This window comes from Penaeus chinensis, chromosome 13 (genome assembly GCF_019202785.1).
Source record: "Penaeus chinensis breed Huanghai No. 1 chromosome 13, ASM1920278v2, whole genome shotgun sequence".
NCBI classification, from domain to species: domain Eukaryota; kingdom Metazoa; phylum Arthropoda; class Malacostraca; order Decapoda; family Penaeidae; genus Penaeus; species Penaeus chinensis.
The window spans coordinates 29,288,026-29,305,859 of NC_061831.1; the positions used below are offsets into that span (position 1 = coordinate 29,288,026).

General features: G+C 45.2%; 1 long non-coding RNA gene across 1 annotated transcript; it reads left to right on the forward strand.

Moving 5' to 3' along the window:
• Nucleotides 1–9,458: 9,458 nt before the first annotated feature.
• Nucleotides 9,459–10,599, forward strand: LOC125031392. The gene is made up of 3 exons (XR_007115482.1): nt 9,459–9,717; nt 10,064–10,160; nt 10,561–10,599. It is a non-coding gene; the product is annotated as an uncharacterized LOC125031392 (long non-coding RNA).
• Nucleotides 10,600–17,834: the final 7,235 nt, after the last annotated feature.

Below are 17,834 nucleotides of genomic sequence, written 5' to 3' on the forward strand. Positions count from 1 at the left end.
TCCACGCTCAATTACAAAAAGCCGGCACGGCAAAGGTCGCGGGCTCGCGCCACGCAGCCGGCCTGGGGCCGCCGGGGTAACCATTCCCCGTGCCGCCCCGCTTCTCGGTCGGTTTGTGGCCCTGCCCTTCACACAGGCGACCGCTCCCGTCTAGACGTCCGGAATGGTTTCCGAGTACCGCCCCCCCCCCCCCCTCACTGAGGTGAAACAAACTTTGGATGGTTGCTTCAGAGGGATGAAAGGAACTGCCTGGCAAAAGTACAAAACCTCCCTTCCCTCACTGAGGTGAGGCAGCCTTTGGATGGCTGTCTCAGAGAGAAGGAGGAATCCCTCTGAAAAGACACAGGTCCTTTCCTTCCCCACTGAGGTGAAACAACCTTTGGTTGGTTGCCTCAGGGGAACGAAAGGAAGTGCCTGACAAGAACGCAAAACCTCCCTTCCCTCACTGAGGTGAAACAGCCTTTGGGTGGCTGTTTTAGAGGGAAGGGGGAACTACTTTGAAAAGACACAGGTCCTTTCCTTCCTCACTGAGGTGAAACAACCTTTGGGTGGTTGCTTCAGAGGGATGAAAGGAACTGCCTGGTAAAAGTGCAAGACTCCTCTTCCCTCACTGCAGGTGAAGCAACCTTTGGGTGGCTGCCTCAGAGGGCTAAGCAAAAGGGCTCCAAACAATGATGTCTCGTAGGTGGAAGGGCATCCCCTCTGGTCTCTCCCCAGGGGTTTACACCTACCCACGCGTTTGCCGTGCATGGCAGCCTTGTACGCTGTGGAGACGGGAGTCCTGGAGGATGAGCGATGCCGTGAACGAGTACGCCCTGCGGCTAGCAACACACCTCTTTAGTCCTCTATTCCAGCAAGACAGGCGGCCTGATCCCGGCCCGGTTACGGTCAATCGGCTGGTCACCCCCGGGAGGCTAGGGTCAAGCAGTCATGCCGCCATTGGCACTCACAATGGTCCGTGAGTGCCGTCACAATGGCTATTGGCTGTGTATATCCTCTCATCACTCCTGTTGCTGTTAGACACTGGTTCTGACACTCAGCTTCCCCTTGTTGGGTTGGGGGCGTGAGAGGATGAAGCACTTACCAATTTATGGAAAAAATTACAAAACACCCCCCACAGACTGATACAAATGTTGACGAACCGCGCAAGGCCCAGACCACGGCAGTCACCATAAAGGCATATGTGCATTCCGGTGGCAAAAGAAAGCCCCATGCACAGGATGACACTGTCACCCCTGCTGCTAAGGTGGACAAGACCGAAGCCAATGGGTCTGTCCACCGAATAGTCAGACATCTTGACTCGCGAGCTGGCCTCTCCAGGCCAACAGCTAAGCCAGGGAGGCCCCTGAGTTCTCAGACGGCCTCCCCGATTGAGAGGGGAGAGCAGGCTGAACCAGCCGCATCAGCTGCTGGCTCCACAAACAAGCCCGAAAGCCGAAAGGGCGGGCCGAAGCGTCCGAGGCCGGAGACCGACTCTGATGAAGAGTCGGGACCCCCTAAACGAAGTGCCAGCTAAACCCTAAGGCTTCGACAATGCCTACCAATTGGTCAGGGCATTGGAGTTGCAACGGAAAATCCGGTTGTCGATCCGGGTCGCCCGAGATCAGGGCTTGATCATAATGCCCAAAGATCAAGCTACCTTGAATTTCCTCCGGGAAACGAAGGAGCTAGCCGATGGGAGGAAAGTGAGTCTTTCCCCACTAAGTCCCGAGGAAAAGAGAACCAAGATGGTGCTACTTGGCTTCTCAGTCTCGTACGATGTGGAGCTGATCGCTTCACACCCACAGGTCGTGCAGGCTTCCCGAATGTCGAAGGGGAAGACCCCAACCAGGCAAGTCCTGGTGACCATGAAAGGTGCCCCAACCACTACCCTTGATCTGGGTAACTGGGGCACCTACAACTGTCTGTAGCAAGGCACACAACACAGAGGTATGCCTCAAGGCATACATAGAGGAAAAGAGGGACACAACAGCCAAATGTCCCAACTATGCCAAAAAGCATCATGCCTGGAGCCTGACTTGCTCTGTCAGGAAAGAGGCGGCCCTCAGGCGACAAGAGGTTGCTCAAAACCGACCAGACTTTGTTCCTGCCCCCACCGGGCACCCATGTCTGGGGAAGGAACAAAAGCGAAAAGGCCTCCCGACCTCCTAAGAGGAAGGAAGCCGCCCCCCAGCCGACACCGGATGTCTCCAACAAAAAGGAGTTTTCGACAATGCCAAAGGTGCAGAAAAAGAAACTAAAGAAAAAAGGTTCTAAGAGCACCACAAAAACCTCCCCAACAGATGATCATCTCCTCTTTTATGAGGACGATATGACTCTCCTGTTAACTGCTGTTGTCTCAGCAGTAGCAACAGCCCTGGGGAGGTCGAGTGAGGAGGCCGAGAAGGCAGTTTCGGTCGCCATGACGGCAATGACCCAGACTGTCGCAGCCCTGAAGGGAAGAAAGCTGGTTAGAGCAAAACCAGCCTCACCCTCTCCCCAGGACGAGACTCCCCTCCCCAGGACGAGACTCCCCTCCCCACTCCAAACCAGGCCATGCCTTCACAGGCAGAGCCAAAACAGGCTGAATCTGTGCAGCCAGAGCCAGATCACACTGACCTTGCCCAGGTAAGGCCAGCCAGGAAAAAGCCTGAGAGAAAAGCCGATCCAACCAAAGTCAGAGCTACCAAAGGCTCTCCACCTCCCAGTGGACCCAAGGATAGCCTGACAACAGACGAGGAGCCCTCAACCAGCGAGGACCTCGCAATGGAGTTGTCAGACTCCGACGATGTCTCTGATGTAACTATCACTGAGTAACATCATGACACACCATCTAAGCATCCTACAGTGGAACATCAATAGCTTCTCTGCAAAGAACGCTTTTCTCCAAGCAGTAGTGCGATCAAGGAGCATTGACATTGTCATGCTCCAGGAGACATTAACAGTGGACACTGTTCGCTTCTCAGGGTACCATGCCTTCACACTGCCACGAACACCTGGCAAGAGAGGCTTGATCACCCTTGTGAGAGCAACAATCCCCTGCTCCGCAATAGCCGATGCATCGCACTGTGGAGACGATGTTGAATCCCTTGCCGTCGAGGTTCACCTGGGTGGGGGGCCCCTCAAACTGTACAATGTGTACAGCCGGCCACGCTGTAGAAGCTTAGACATCAGCCAGGTCTGTGCTTCTGCTGCACACGACCGAGTGATCATAGGGGGAGACTTCAATGCACACCACCCCATCCTGGCTCCCTGCCGGGCACCGGATGCGGCCGGCTATCACATAGCCGACGTGCTAGAGACATTCCCTGAGATCGCTCTCCTCAACACCCAAGAGCCAACGCATGTCAGAGGAGGGGTCCTAGACCTCACCCTGGCCACTGCGACTCTGGTGGGGAGGATTGGCTGGCGGGTCGATGAGTCCGTCACAAGTGACCATTACAGCACTATAACTACCCTCATGGATGCTGGCCCATCCGAAATCCTAAGACCGAATCCAAGATGGAAAACAGACAAGGCCAACTGGCAGGCGTTTCAAAACGCCTTGGCCCTCTGTCTGAGATGCAACGATCCCCCACAAAGCGAAAATGTGGAAGTGCTCGAAGCTAACCTGCTAAACGCCATTAATGAAGCAGCCTCACAGACCATACCCAAAACTCGGCCTGGGTCCAGAAGTCACAAAGACGCCTGGTACTTCAATGACGAGATCAGGGAGGTCAACCACAGGGTGAACATGTGCCGAAAACTATTCCGAAGGCAAAGAACCCCTGTCAACTTATCCCTCCTAAGGGAAACTGTCACGGATGCCAAGGAAACTGCCAACAGAGTCAGGCAGGAAAAGTGGCTGGAATGGTGTGAGTCCTTTGACCACCAAACCACCCTTTCAGAGCTGTGGCAACGGGTCAAGCGAGCTACCAGCCGCTCAACCCCGAGGTGCACCCATCACGACCCCCAAGCAGAGGCTAACATACTGGCGCACGAGTTCTCTGCGAGAGCGAGCAGCAACAGTCTGCCAGCCGAGCTGAGGGCAAGACAAGAGCATCTACAGCCAGACAGACACGCTCAGATCAGAGAAAGGGCAGCCGAACCCGATAACTCAGACGTTATCTTTTCTCTGAGGGAACTAAGGAAAGCCTATAAAACCAGTTCCAACACAGCCCCGGGCTCTGATGGAATCTCGTACCCCATTCTCTCCCACCTAGGACTAGCAGGTGAGCGTGCACTCTTGCAACTCATCAACAAGTCCTGGGAAACTTCCACTCTACCCCAGAGTTGGAAGAGGGCTACCATAGTTCCCGACCCAAAACCAAAGGAGCCGGGGAAGTACTGCCCCATCTCTCTGCTCAGCTGCCTGGCCAAGACGGCTGAGAAGATGGTACTAAACCGGCTTCAATGGAAAACGGGACCCCCGCACGAACACTTCCACGGGTTCACAAGGGGCATGGGCACAGCACACAGCATAGCCACGCTCTTAAGCACAATCAGCAAGGAGTAGGCTTTTGAACTGGCAAGTCTGCTTGCCATTCAGGAAAGCCTGATCAAGAAGGGAATCAGAGGTGAGCTCTTGGCTTGGATAGGTGACTACTTTAGGAACAGGACTGCTAATGTCAAATTCCAGGGTCACCTATCGCAGCACATGCCGCTCGAAAATAGAACGCCACAGGGTGGGGTTCTCAGCCCAGCCCTATTCAACACTTTAATGTCCTGCATCCTCAACATAAACCTCCCAGTGGGGTGCCAGATCATCTCGTATGCAGACGATCTCGCTATCACCTCTCCTGGACCACGCAGCCAGAATAAAGCCCAGCGTTGTCTGGACCTCGTGTCAGAGGAGTGTTGTAGGACAGGACTAAAGATCTCTGCAGCCAAATCCAAAGCCATGGCTCTGAGACAGAGAGTTCGAGGCACAAGACTGAAAATCCAGGGAGTGGAATTAGAATGGGTCAAGGACTACCTATACCTTGGGGTAAGGATAGACCGGACCCTCTCCTTCCATAAGGAGGTCCAGTACCTGGTTGACCGAACCAAAGCAAGACTGTCCGTCATGAGAGCAATGACTAGGAGACTCATAGGGGCCAGACACAAAGTACTAAGATCATTCTATGTACATGCTGTCCGGCCCATTGTGGACTATGCCTCAGTCGCTCTAATTGCTGCAAAGAAAAAGCACACAGACAAATTAGAAACAGTCCAAAATGAAGCTGCCAGGATCATTCTGGGTGCCCCGAGGTGACCGAAGGTCCTCAACCTCCTGATGGAGGCAAACCTTCTCCCCCTGGACTCACGAATCGATCTAATGGCAACATAATTCCTGTCAAAGGTCATCCAGGCTCCCAGGAACACAAGCCTAAGACAAAAAATAGTCAGATGCCTCGAACAAAACAACGAGCTCGTTGCAAACAACTCCTAGCTGTCTCATACAGCCAGGGTGTTGATACGCCATCAGCTCAAAGAACAGCTTCTTGCTAAGGGCATGGACTCCCCCCACCCCGACTTTGCCGAAGCCCCGCCGTGGGCACTGATCTGATAGAATTCAACATAATGAGCCTGTCAATGAAAAAGAGCCTATACCCCATGCCTAGCCTAAAGGCAGAAGCCCACAGGGTCATTGCAGCCATCACTCCTCCGGGTAGTAGAACATACTACACGGATGGATCGGTCGATCCCTTGAGCCACACTGCAGGCGCCGGCTTTGCAGCTAGGGATGCCACGCGATCCATGAAGGTAACAGACAACGCCTCCTCGCTACAGGCAAAGGCAGTTGCAATCATGGGAGCCCTAGGCCACTTACATAAAGGAAACATTTTCATCCAGCCAGACATAATCGAAAAACTCAAACAACAAATCCTCGAACACCTACAGAATGGCTGGTACGATACATCTAAGTAACACCATAGCTGCAACACACAAGACATTAAACTCACGCCTCACGATCATTCAACATAATGAACACACATGGACGATGTCCATGTATGTCCATTGGACATACAGACGAAGACAAGAACTCTGCAACCAGTACAGACAACATGATCCTGATATCATACTCATAAACTCACAGTCACCCAAACACCAACAAACAGTAAAAATATACAACTACAACACATACACATCCAACAAAACAAACGAGATCAGTGATGGCATTGCCATTGCTGACAAACAACACATCAAACACAAAATACTAGACACTTTCACCTCAGAACTCATGGCCATTGAAATAGACACCCCTCATGGACCCATTATCATCGCCACCACCTACCTCCCCCCACGCAGACCTTACATAAACCAACCCGACCTCTTCCAGCTCCTGCGACACCAAAAACCAACATACATAATGGGAGACTTCAACGCACACCACAGACTTTTTGGATACAGAGACACAAATGCCGTCGGACGAGGCCTTGCCTCACTCATCTCCGACGGCAGACTCACCCACCTCGGCCCAGACGCCCCCACTTTCATACGTGCCAACAGCTCCACCACACCAGACATAGTTCTCGCCAACACACAAGCAAACCTAAACTACCACATAACCACAGACGACGTCACATCCAGTGATCACCTCCCCGTGATACTCACACTCTCCACCAACCCAATCAAGATACCTACACCACCCTGAGAGAACCTTACACATGCAAACTGGGAAGGGTTTAGACAAGCACTTGCACACACACACACTCCAGATCTCGAGGGGCAACCCACACACACCATAGACCACCATCTTAACCAGTGGTACGCAGACATACAGACTGCCCGGGAGGCAAACATTCCTAAAACAACATTCAAAACACTGGTACACTACAGAGTAACACATCGTCTAAAAACACTAAAAATATAATACAGACACCTTCGGGACCTTGCTGAAACACAGGGATGGAACACAGAATTAGGCACACGACACAGAGAAATTCAAATACAGCTCACCAACGAAACAAAACACATGAGCAACCAACAATGGGAAACACTCACAAGAGAACTATGCAGCAACATAAAAGATCCTAAGGTCTTCTGGATGAAACACAGGAGACTCATAGGATCGAACAGACAGACGATCACATACATATACAACACCAACAGACAAAAGATAGACACAGCAGAGGAGAAGGAAGCAGTCCACAGGGAGTTCTGGCAACAGAACTTCCAAATCTCCCCTGCTGAAAACGCAACATTCGACCCAGACACAGAAGCCGAGGTTACACAATCACTACAACAACTGCAACACCTGACTCTCCCATCACAAACAATATCACTCAACACATGAGACATACACACACACGATCACAAAACAAAACACCAGGAGCCAGCAACATCAATAAACTTATCATGCAACACCTTCCACCCATCATGCTCACCAGACTTCGACACATCTTCAACGCTGCCCTGGCAACAGGACACTTTCCCACCAAGTTCAAACATGCATCACTCATCCTCATCCCCAAACCAGGGAAGCCACCTCACGAGGTGACCAGTTTCTAGCCCATATCACTGCTGGAATTTATCACACACAGACTTAAAACACATCTTGAATACAACAACATACACAACCCTAGGCAACACGGCTTTCGCGCACACAGAGTGACTGGGAGCACAATCGCCCTCGCTTATGAGGAGATCACTCTCAGTCTCACAAACAAGCACCAAACCAACGTTATACTTCGAGACGTCACCAAGGCCTTTGATAAGGTCTGGCATGAATACAGAATAACACAACTACAATTGCCTCCACACTTCACACGCCTCTTAAGCAACTTCCTGGACAACAGAACAGCCTCCATTCGCCTTGGTTCTTACCAAGGCCCTCTCATCCACCTCAGGAGTGGAGTTCCACAGGGCAGCGTCCTCTCACCCACACTCTACATCCTCTACACTGCCAACCTACCACCCCCAGCACCCTATAGCAATTACATCGCATACGCAGACGACATCACACAAATCATATCACACCCTTCCAAATCCAAAAACATCATGAAAGCAGCCACACAAACAGCCATAAACACGATCAACACCCACGAAAACAAATGGAAATTACACCTCCACCTCCACTCACAATAAACAACACAGACATACCCTACGCATCCACAAGAAACATGCTAGGCTTACACTTCAGCAGAAACGGTATTCACACACACGCACAACACCGAATAAAACAAGCAAGCACAATTCTCAAAAACCTCAAACGCTTCTCATACTGCACAACACCCACCAAACTCAAACTCTACAAAACCACTGTAAGATCATACTCCAATACACACCCATTCCACTGATTGCAATCTCAAAATCACAAAAACTCAAGATGCAATCCATACAGAACAAAGCACTTTACTAGATAAACGACACCACTATACAAGACAGAATACCATATAGAATTACCGCACAATCACTACACCAAACATACAACATAGAGCCACTGAATATACACAAACACACACAAAGCAAACGAACCTGGGACCGCATCTAAACATAGACAATACAAACTACGACGACATCTCAGACAAACACACAAACACACAAACAAATCACCCGTGGTGGCCCAGGACATTCCCACTCATACACGGAGATCCCCCAGAACCTTTCTATGCCAGCTAAATGTTTTGTTGGGGGGAAAGGCCTCTGATCTGCAGTATACGTGCGCGCAGGTCGAAGGATGTTTCCCAACCCCACAGGAAGCTCTCATTTATGTGTTTCTTGATATTGTTTTCTTATAAGCCAGCTCATAAACCACTTAGGCGAGGGAAAAGCCTCCTGACCGCTCACAGCTTGTGTTATGTTTGTTTGTTTTTGTTTATGATGTGCTCGGTCCGGAGGATGATTTCCACGCGAAAAAGTCTCTACAATGCCAAGACCATACCATCACCTCAGACGCCTTCCACTGCTTATGTGCAACAGAAGACTTCATGCCTCACACCCACATCATCACCACATCACATCACTACATCATGTTATCACATCATACACCACCACATTCTCATACAACCAAAACGAGTTATGCGCTGGACACACTGTTTAATGTTCAATGTTTATAATATCTACCAATGTTTCCAATGTTTCTGTTTGTTGACAGTCTGCTGGAGGGGGGGGGGGGGCTCTACCCGGTGGCGAAATTTTTTTTCCCAAGCGATTTGGAGTGTGGGGGCGGGGCTTAAGTGATGCATGTGTAGAGAAAACGAATTTTATGGCTGACTTAATTAGAATATATAATTAACAATCACATTATCTCTCTCTCTCTCTCTCTCACACACACACACACACACATAGACACCTCTCTCTCTCTCTCTCTCTCTCTCTCTCTCTCTCTCTCTCTCTCTCTCTCTCTCTCTCTCTCTCTCTCTCTCTCTCTCTCTCTCTCTCTCTCACACACACAGACACCCCCTCTCTCTCTCTCTCTCTCTCTCTCTCTCTCTCTCTCTCTCTCTCTCTCTCTCTCACATACACACTCTCTCTCTCTCTCTCTCTCTCTCTCTCTCTCTCTCTCTCTCTCTCTCTCTCTCTCTCTCTCTCTCTCTCTCTCTCTCTTGAATATGGAATATAAATCTATAACTTTGGGGTAGACGTAGCTCCTGAGGTAAACTACTGGAGAGGAATTCTGTGGATACGTGACAGGTAATACAATAGTCACTCTTGCTAGTTTTCTATAGAGCGCGTCGTTTCTCACGCGTACGAAACAGGTACCGTCATCACAAGCACGACTGTCAACAGGCAGATATGAAAAGGTTTCCCTCTCCTGTGTGTAATACTTTGAAGGTATGTTTCAAATACTCTTACTTTATATCTTATGTGTAGCCTACTCATTATGTTCATAGTCACAGTATTAAGAGTTCCGCACCACAGGAAGTGTCCATGCAATAATGTTTTGTGTGGGGTACGTTTAGTGGTCATGAATGACAACATTACATGAGCATTTCAGCATCATTTCAGTCATTTAGTTTGATTTTTTTGTGCACAATAATATCTACTTCAGCACCTGAACTGTAGCAAACCAATCTGCATTATGTCTCCCTATATAATATATGTAGCTATACATTCACGTGTAATTTTATTTACCACATTTGTAACTATGCTAGACTAAAATGCCTGAAACCAATTTTAGGTTTCGAGCGTGGAGAATCGTTAAATCAAGAGCAGGTACCGCCATAAAAAATAAGACATCAGAAAATTTCCTTCCTCCGTGTGCCATGCCTTGAAAGGTATGTTTCAAACAATTTTACCTTGTATCTGAAATGTACTCATTAAGTTTATTAGTCATAATATGAGAGCTCCACTACAAGTGGTTGTTTTCTTATATATATATATATATATATATATATATATATATATATATACATACGTATATATATATATATATATATAAATATATATATATATATATATGTATACATATATATATATACATATATATTTATATTTATATATATATATTATATTTGATTGATTGATTGATTGTTGCACAAAGGTTAATATACGTGATGAAGTTTTACATCTTAACTGCCTTACCTCCATAAAACCTTTACATGAATGACATTAAATGGAAATCTGTTATTTATTATAGCGACAGTTCAACCGCTGGATTTGTCTCTCCCCGAATAGGCTATACATGTGCTAAGGACGGTACGCACAGACGGTACACATGTCATCGGAACTTGACCTGCATCCATCTGAGTCATCAACTATGGATGCATCTATAAATCTGTGTGATTTCGACAGTTCAAGGGGGAAAAATGACATTTCCATCAAGAGTTACCCAGACCTATATGTAAGTTTTCTGCAGTTGCTTAATACATAACTAAGAGGAGTAATTTTTATATGCTCTGTTGATTATCAATTCTCAGATGCTTCTGCTTTCAGAAATTTAGGTTCAGAATATTAGAATGCAGCAAGTAATTTATACCTATTATTGTACTTTACATGTTTGTTGCAGGATTCCTTACCAACTGGTTATGATTATCATATTTGCAAGCATCAAGTCGTGGACAAAGGATATGAAGCAGAGTTTAGAATAGCCATTGACAGTGAAGAAAGTGCTAGAACTTGGATCAAACCATACCAAAAGATTAGTAAGGTTACTCTCCGGGTAGCAGCAACAAAGCCTACAAGTGGTAAGGCGAACCTTTTCAAAATCTGCTATCGATGCCAGCACAAGACATTGCCACGTTCAGTGACAGCCAATCAGAAAACTTCATCTAAGAACACATATTGTCCAGCACAACTTAATTTGACTGTTAAAGGAATACCTGCACAACTGAACAAGTAAGTTCCACCGATTAATCCTAAGTACGGGAGTTTACTTGTACATGTAGTCGTACGTAGTTTTAGTAAAAAAAAATAACAGGTAACACTATGAACATTATACCTAAATGATAACATAATAGCATAAGATAATGTTGGAAACTGCAAAATGCCTACATGACTGAGGAATTGAAATGGTTCAAGGGTATCAATAATAGCAATATAAGCAGTTTTGATAATTGGTTCATAGTCAAGACAGAACTAGAATCAACGGGTGGGGTTTAAGTTGGATAAATTTCGTTTTAGAAGAGATATTGGTTAAAACTGGTTCGGTAAATAGAGAGGTCGACACCTGGAATAGTCTTCTTAATAGTGTAGTTAGTAGGAATACTTTATATAAAATCAAGAAGCTACACAGACTCTTTTGTGTGATCTTACGTTAATTCCCCAAGGGAACAACTGACCATTTCATATGCCAATATCAAGAGCATTACAGCCTTCATTAAGTCGCTTGAGGGTGCTCCGTGATAATGACGCTCGGCTCATAACTGAGAGAGCTTGGGTTCGAATCCCGCGAAGTGGAATTATTTTTGGCTATTTTTCCGTAAGCCCTAACCGTCTGTCCACCCAAGAAGTGAAATGGGTATCTGTTGTCATTTTGGGGGCTGTGACCCGTTTCCATGGGTCCTGTCCTCCTCAACTGTAATTTCTTCCACTTCTGTTTCTCTCTGGCATATGATCTTCGATGTTATTCCAGTCTTAACTAAACTTTCAACATTAATATTCTGGTCCATGAAACAAGGCATCGAAGATAAGAAAATGTACTTAATTTAGATTAAAACATCTATGTCAGATAAATTGCTGTAAATTCTACAGTTAACTGAAATCTACATCTTCTCCATTCTAGATCCAAAAATGAAGACCTTCACTTGCCGATCTATCCAACTGTGGTCAAGATCAAATACACTCATAACCACATGGTCAACAGTGCAGATACCCTTAAGCATAGAGATGTTAGTGAGGATACCATAGAGATCTTAAAAAACCTGTATGCCAAAGGCCATTCTCCTGCATCTGCACTGAACACACACAAGTTAGACATGCAACTGCAACATGAGAAAGACTATGTTTACGAAGCTGCAGATCGTGCCAATTGTCCAGATATACAGTTCTGCCACAGGTAAGATTAAGAAATTCGGTTAATCTAAATTAAATTCAGTTCTTTTATATCAAGTTGAATTTGTAAACTTCAGGGTTTCAATTTGACGTAAAGTTATTTCTATTTTAGGGTGAAATCGTGATGTGAACAAGTTTTACTTAAATTTATTTGCTAATAAATATTCTCACTATTCTAGGCTGTACAAGAAGATATTTAACAAAACCTATGGTGCTGCAAGTGGTGAGGAGATGCTGCATAATTTGGAAGCAGCCATAGAAAACTACAATAGTGAGCAAGGAGAGATGTGTGGTAAAATAAAAGACATAAATGGCAAGATTGTGATTGCTCTTTGTACACCACTAATGAAACGTGTGCATCAAAACCATGACTACAGTGGGGAACTTGTGTTTATTGATGCATCAGGAGGTATGGACGGATACGATTGTCGAATCTTCATGATGTTGACCCACAGTGCAGCAGGCGGTTTGCCACTTGGATGCCTTATTGTCACATCTGAGTCGCGTGCCTGCATAACTCAGGCTTTACGGCTCTACCTAGAGATCTTACCGAAAGATGGATTCTTTGGTCGAGGTTCGAGAGGACCCTTGGTGTTTTTGTCTGATGACAGTGAGGCAGAAAGGCAGAGTCTTCACGAGGTCTTTCCTGAGGCTACGTTGATTCTCTGTGTTTTTCACTTGCTCCAAGCAGTTTGGAGATTCTTGTGGGAAGGGAAGAACAATATCAGAAAGGATCATCGTCCTCAGTTGCTTTCAGCTGTGAAGAAAATGACATTTGCCGGCAGTGTTATAGCTCTTGAGGAGGCTTATGCTGAGATACAAGCTAATGATATAGCAAGCCTGTACCCAAACTATTTGGCCCACTGTAAGAAGTTGTATGATCGTCGTCAGGCATGGGCTGTGTGCTACCGGCATCACCTGCTTGTCCGTGGGAACAACACAAACAACTATGCAGAAACAGCCATGAGGATTCTCAAGGATCAAATTTTTGAACGTGTCCGTGCATATAACATGGTACAGTTACTGGACTTCTTGGTGACACGACTGCCGTCTTATTATGAACGCCGTTTGATAGACCTTGCCAATGTGCGTGTGAATGTCACTGTTTCCAAGAGATTTCTCCCTGGAGGATCATCAATCCCCAAAGGTGACATAATTAAGGTAGATGGCCATAACTATGAAGTGAGAAGCCAGTCAAAACAAGATATAGTCCACCATATTGATACATCAATTTGGACATGCACATGTACGGCTGGGATGAATGGTGCCCCATGTAAACACCAATATGCTGTTGTGAAAAATTTTGGGGAGTCATCACTGAATTTTCTTCACTTGAGGGATCCACACCAGCGTGAGCACCTGCTTTTCATTGCCACTGGAGAAAAGAATGTGCGTCCAGGATGGTTTACACCACTGCCCATTACTGGAATGACAACAGATGTGAATCCTGAGGGCATGGCCAACGGTGGTGATGTTGAGCCGATGCCAAGTACCAGTAGTGGTACTGCTGAGATGTTACAGCAAAATGAAGTCAATGTGAGGAGCAGCAATCTCTCTGATTATGAGAACGACGACATCGTCAATGCTGGTGCTATTAAACTTGCTTCAACGGAAGCTTCTCTTCACAGCTGTACCACACGGCTCATAGAAAAGTTGAGAAAAGACCCAGGAGAATTAATTGAACCAGCTGAAGCTTTTATAAGACAATTCAACTCTATAACAACTAATTCTGCACTGGCTACTGCCCTTAAAACCTTTGGAAAATACACAGGGGCATCATTGGCTTTGTCCAGCTTCAAGAAAGGCAAAATGTGTAATCTAAAGGGAACAGCAATCAAGGTTCAGCTGCAGTTGGTCGTCGCTCAACTGTACTTGGGGGCAGGAGATGTTTGCACACTGGTCGTAAAGTCAAGGATACCTGTGACAGTGAAATCAAAAAGCGTAAGGTGGCAGACAGTAGCCAGCTGATGCCGAAAAAGAAACCAAGAAAAGCTCCTCACTCTCTAAGTCAGTGTGTTGCAAACAATGAAGGAATTGGTCAAAATAAATATTCCAAGTGGTAATATTACGGTAAGCATAATGGTAATCATGGATGAGACTGTGTGTGTGTGTGATGGTGGTATACATTGTGGTGGGTGATGGTGGTGGTGGTGGTGTGCTAGTGCGGTGTAATAGGAGGCGGTGGTATTGTGCTGCAGTATGGCGGATGGTGTTGGTGTAGTGGGTGCAGTGAAGTGGTGGTGGTGGTGTCGTGGTGCTGGTACAGCGTAGTGAGTGGTGGTTTTAATTGTTGAGTGTTGTGGGTGGTGGTGGTGGGTGTGATTGTGGTGGTAAAAGTAACGGTGATACTACTGATGTTCATCTTACAGTTAGTGTACTGAATATGTATGCATGGCTGAATATATAGGTAATATTATATTGTTTGTGTTCATAAAATTGGCCATGTTCAGATACCCGGAAAATTGGTTTTATGCATTATTATATTGTTTGTATTCATAAAATTGGCAATGTTCAGATACCCGGAAAACTTATTTTATTTCAGGAATTATGTACTCTCGCTAGCTGTGTTAATAAAATAATGTTTAGTTACCCATAAAATTATGTGTCTGTACTCATTTAACACGAATTATGATGTACTGCCTGTGCTAATAAAATACTGAGTGATGATGGTGGTGAACAAAAACACTACTTATTCAGTGTGAGAGAGAGAGAGAGAGAGAGAGAGAGAGAGAGAGAGAGAGAGAGAGAGAGAGAGAGAGAGAGAGAGAGAGAGAGAGGTGTGTGTGTGTGTGTGTTTGTGTGTGTAGAGAGGTGTGTGTGTGTGTGTGTGTGTGTGTGTGTGTGTGTGTGTGTGTGTGTGTGTGTGTGTGAGAGAGAGAGAGAGAGAGAGAGAGAGAGAGAGAGAGGTGTGTGTGTGTGTGTGTGTGTTTGTGTGTGTAGACAGGTGTGTGTGTGTGTGTGTGTGTGTGTGAGAGAGAGAGAGAGAGAGAGAGAGAGAGAGAGAGAGAGAGAGAGAGAGAGAGAGAGAGAGAGAGAGAGAGAGGTGTGTGTGTGTGTGTGTAGAGAGAGAGAGATGTGTGTGTGTGTGTGTGTGTGTGTGTGTGTGTGTGTGTGAGAGAGAGAGAGAGAGAGAGAGGGGTGTGTGTGTGTGTGTGTGTATGTGTGTGTGTGTGTGGAGGTGTGTGTGTGTGTGGAGAGGTGTGTGTGTGTGTGTGTGTGTGTGTGTGTGTGTGGAGAGAGGTGTGTGTGTGTGTGGAGAGAGGTGTGTGTGTGTGGAGAGAGGTGTGTGTGTGTGTGTGTGTGTGTGTGAGAGAGAGAAAGAGAGGTGTGTGTGTGTGTGTGAGAAAAGTGTGTGTGTGTGTGTGTGTGTGTGTGTGTGTGTGTGTGTGTGTGTGTGTGTGTGTGAGAGAGAGAGAGAGATAGAGAGAGAGAGCGTGTGTGATTGTTAATAAAATATCATGAAGTTACCCATAAAATTCGTTTTCTCTACACGCGCGTGACTTAAGCCCCGCCCTCACACTCCAAATCGTTTGGGAAAAAAAAAATTCGCTGCCCGGTGAGCACCGCCCATCACGTGTGCTCACAGAGTAGAGGATGTCTCCCCACCTAAAGCAGATAGATCATATTCCAAATATTTTATCCTTATGTTCCTTTTATTCTCGCTTAAATAAAAAAAGAGTGACCCACTGAACCTCGCTCTCAGCTCCTAGGAGCTGGAAGGCAGGCAGGCGAGGGTCTCACCTGCAACAGGCTATCATAGCGGGATCACACCTAATATGATAATCCCTGGCAGGCGAAAAAAAAAAAAAAAATTATCGTGGTATATCTTTAGGTTATTTGTTCTTGTTTCACCATCATCTTCCCTATTTTATTTTCCTCACTCCTTCGTTCTTGCTTTACCATCAGCTTTCCTCATTACTGTGTTATGTTCCTTCCGCCATCACCTTTCCTCTTTATTTTTCATTATTCCTCATGTGTTCTTGTTCCACCATCATCTACCCTGTTCTATTTGGTCTTGTTCCACCATCTTTCCTCGTTTTATCTTCACCCAGATAGCAAAATTTATGGGGCCCACATGGGAATTTATGCGGGCAAAAGGGGGCCCATATATTTTATACGGGGCCTGTGTGGGTATGATGTGGGAAAATATGGGCAGCTTAATATTGAAATTTGCCCACTTTTGCCCATGTGGGCCCCATATGGGTAACATGTGTGTTGTATGGTACATGGTACCCATATGGGCTTTATGGGCCCCATAAGGGCAATATATTATGAGCCAATATAAATGTCAATATCACTTATTAAATATGTAAAAAAAAAAAATTCTATCAACAAAACATATTTTGTGTCACAGTATTAAACAGATTACAGGGACCAGAGAGCAATACAGTATTTTCTTAGCATTCCAAGCACGCGAAAATGGTGTTCACTACATCGATTGCAAGCTATTTTAATTTTTTTTTCAATGTTTGGTAATATCACGAAATATTTCACGATATCATAAATATTTTGTTGTATCATGACATATTTCGTGATATCAAAAATACTGTTTATCATAAAAATATTTTGTGCTGTTATAAAATATCATATCATAATTTTTTTATGATATAACAAAATCTTTTATATCACGAAAAAAGGTTTTCTGTGATATCAATAAATATGTCTGCTAAGCCTTTTTCATATATCTTTACACGATATCACGTACAGAAAAAAAAATATGATATAGATTTGAGATATTAAATATTTGGCAATTTTGTCATAAATGTAGAAATTTGAGAACTGAATTCAAAACAGACGTATGTTTTAGAGTTTTTAAGATGTCACAAATATTTTTATGGTATTATGTAAAGATTTTATGATATCATAAAAGGATTTTGTATGACAAACACTTTTTATGATATTAAAATATATTGTGATATCAAAAGATCTTTCCATGATGTAACGGAATATTTCATATCATAAAATCTTTTCATGATGTCACCAAATATTTTATGATATCATTTTTTAAAAATAAAAGATGATACAATAAAACCTATTTTGATATCATGAAACGTTTTTGATCTCTTTTTTTGTAATATCAAAAAAGCTTTTCTTGAAATCATGAAAATCATCATGAAAAACTATTGAGATATCATAAAATCTTTTCACTACTGTTGGAGACAATTGGAGTCTCCACCAGAGAGAGCGCTCATATTGCACTCTTTGGAAAGCGCAACTTTCTCAGGGAAAATGGACTATCTTTACATTTAGTACCGCAAAGTGGATATTTAGATACGGAAAAATAAGTTATATCATTCAAATAAGTCATACCTGGAATTCTAAATCAATTATCATCGACAATTAACTGTTATCTTGTTCATATAGATGGCGCTTTTCCTGTGGTACCAGGGATGGATTCGTCCGAAAAAAAGCTGTTCTGCGTAAACAGACGACACGCCCACCTAGTCACGTGACCATAC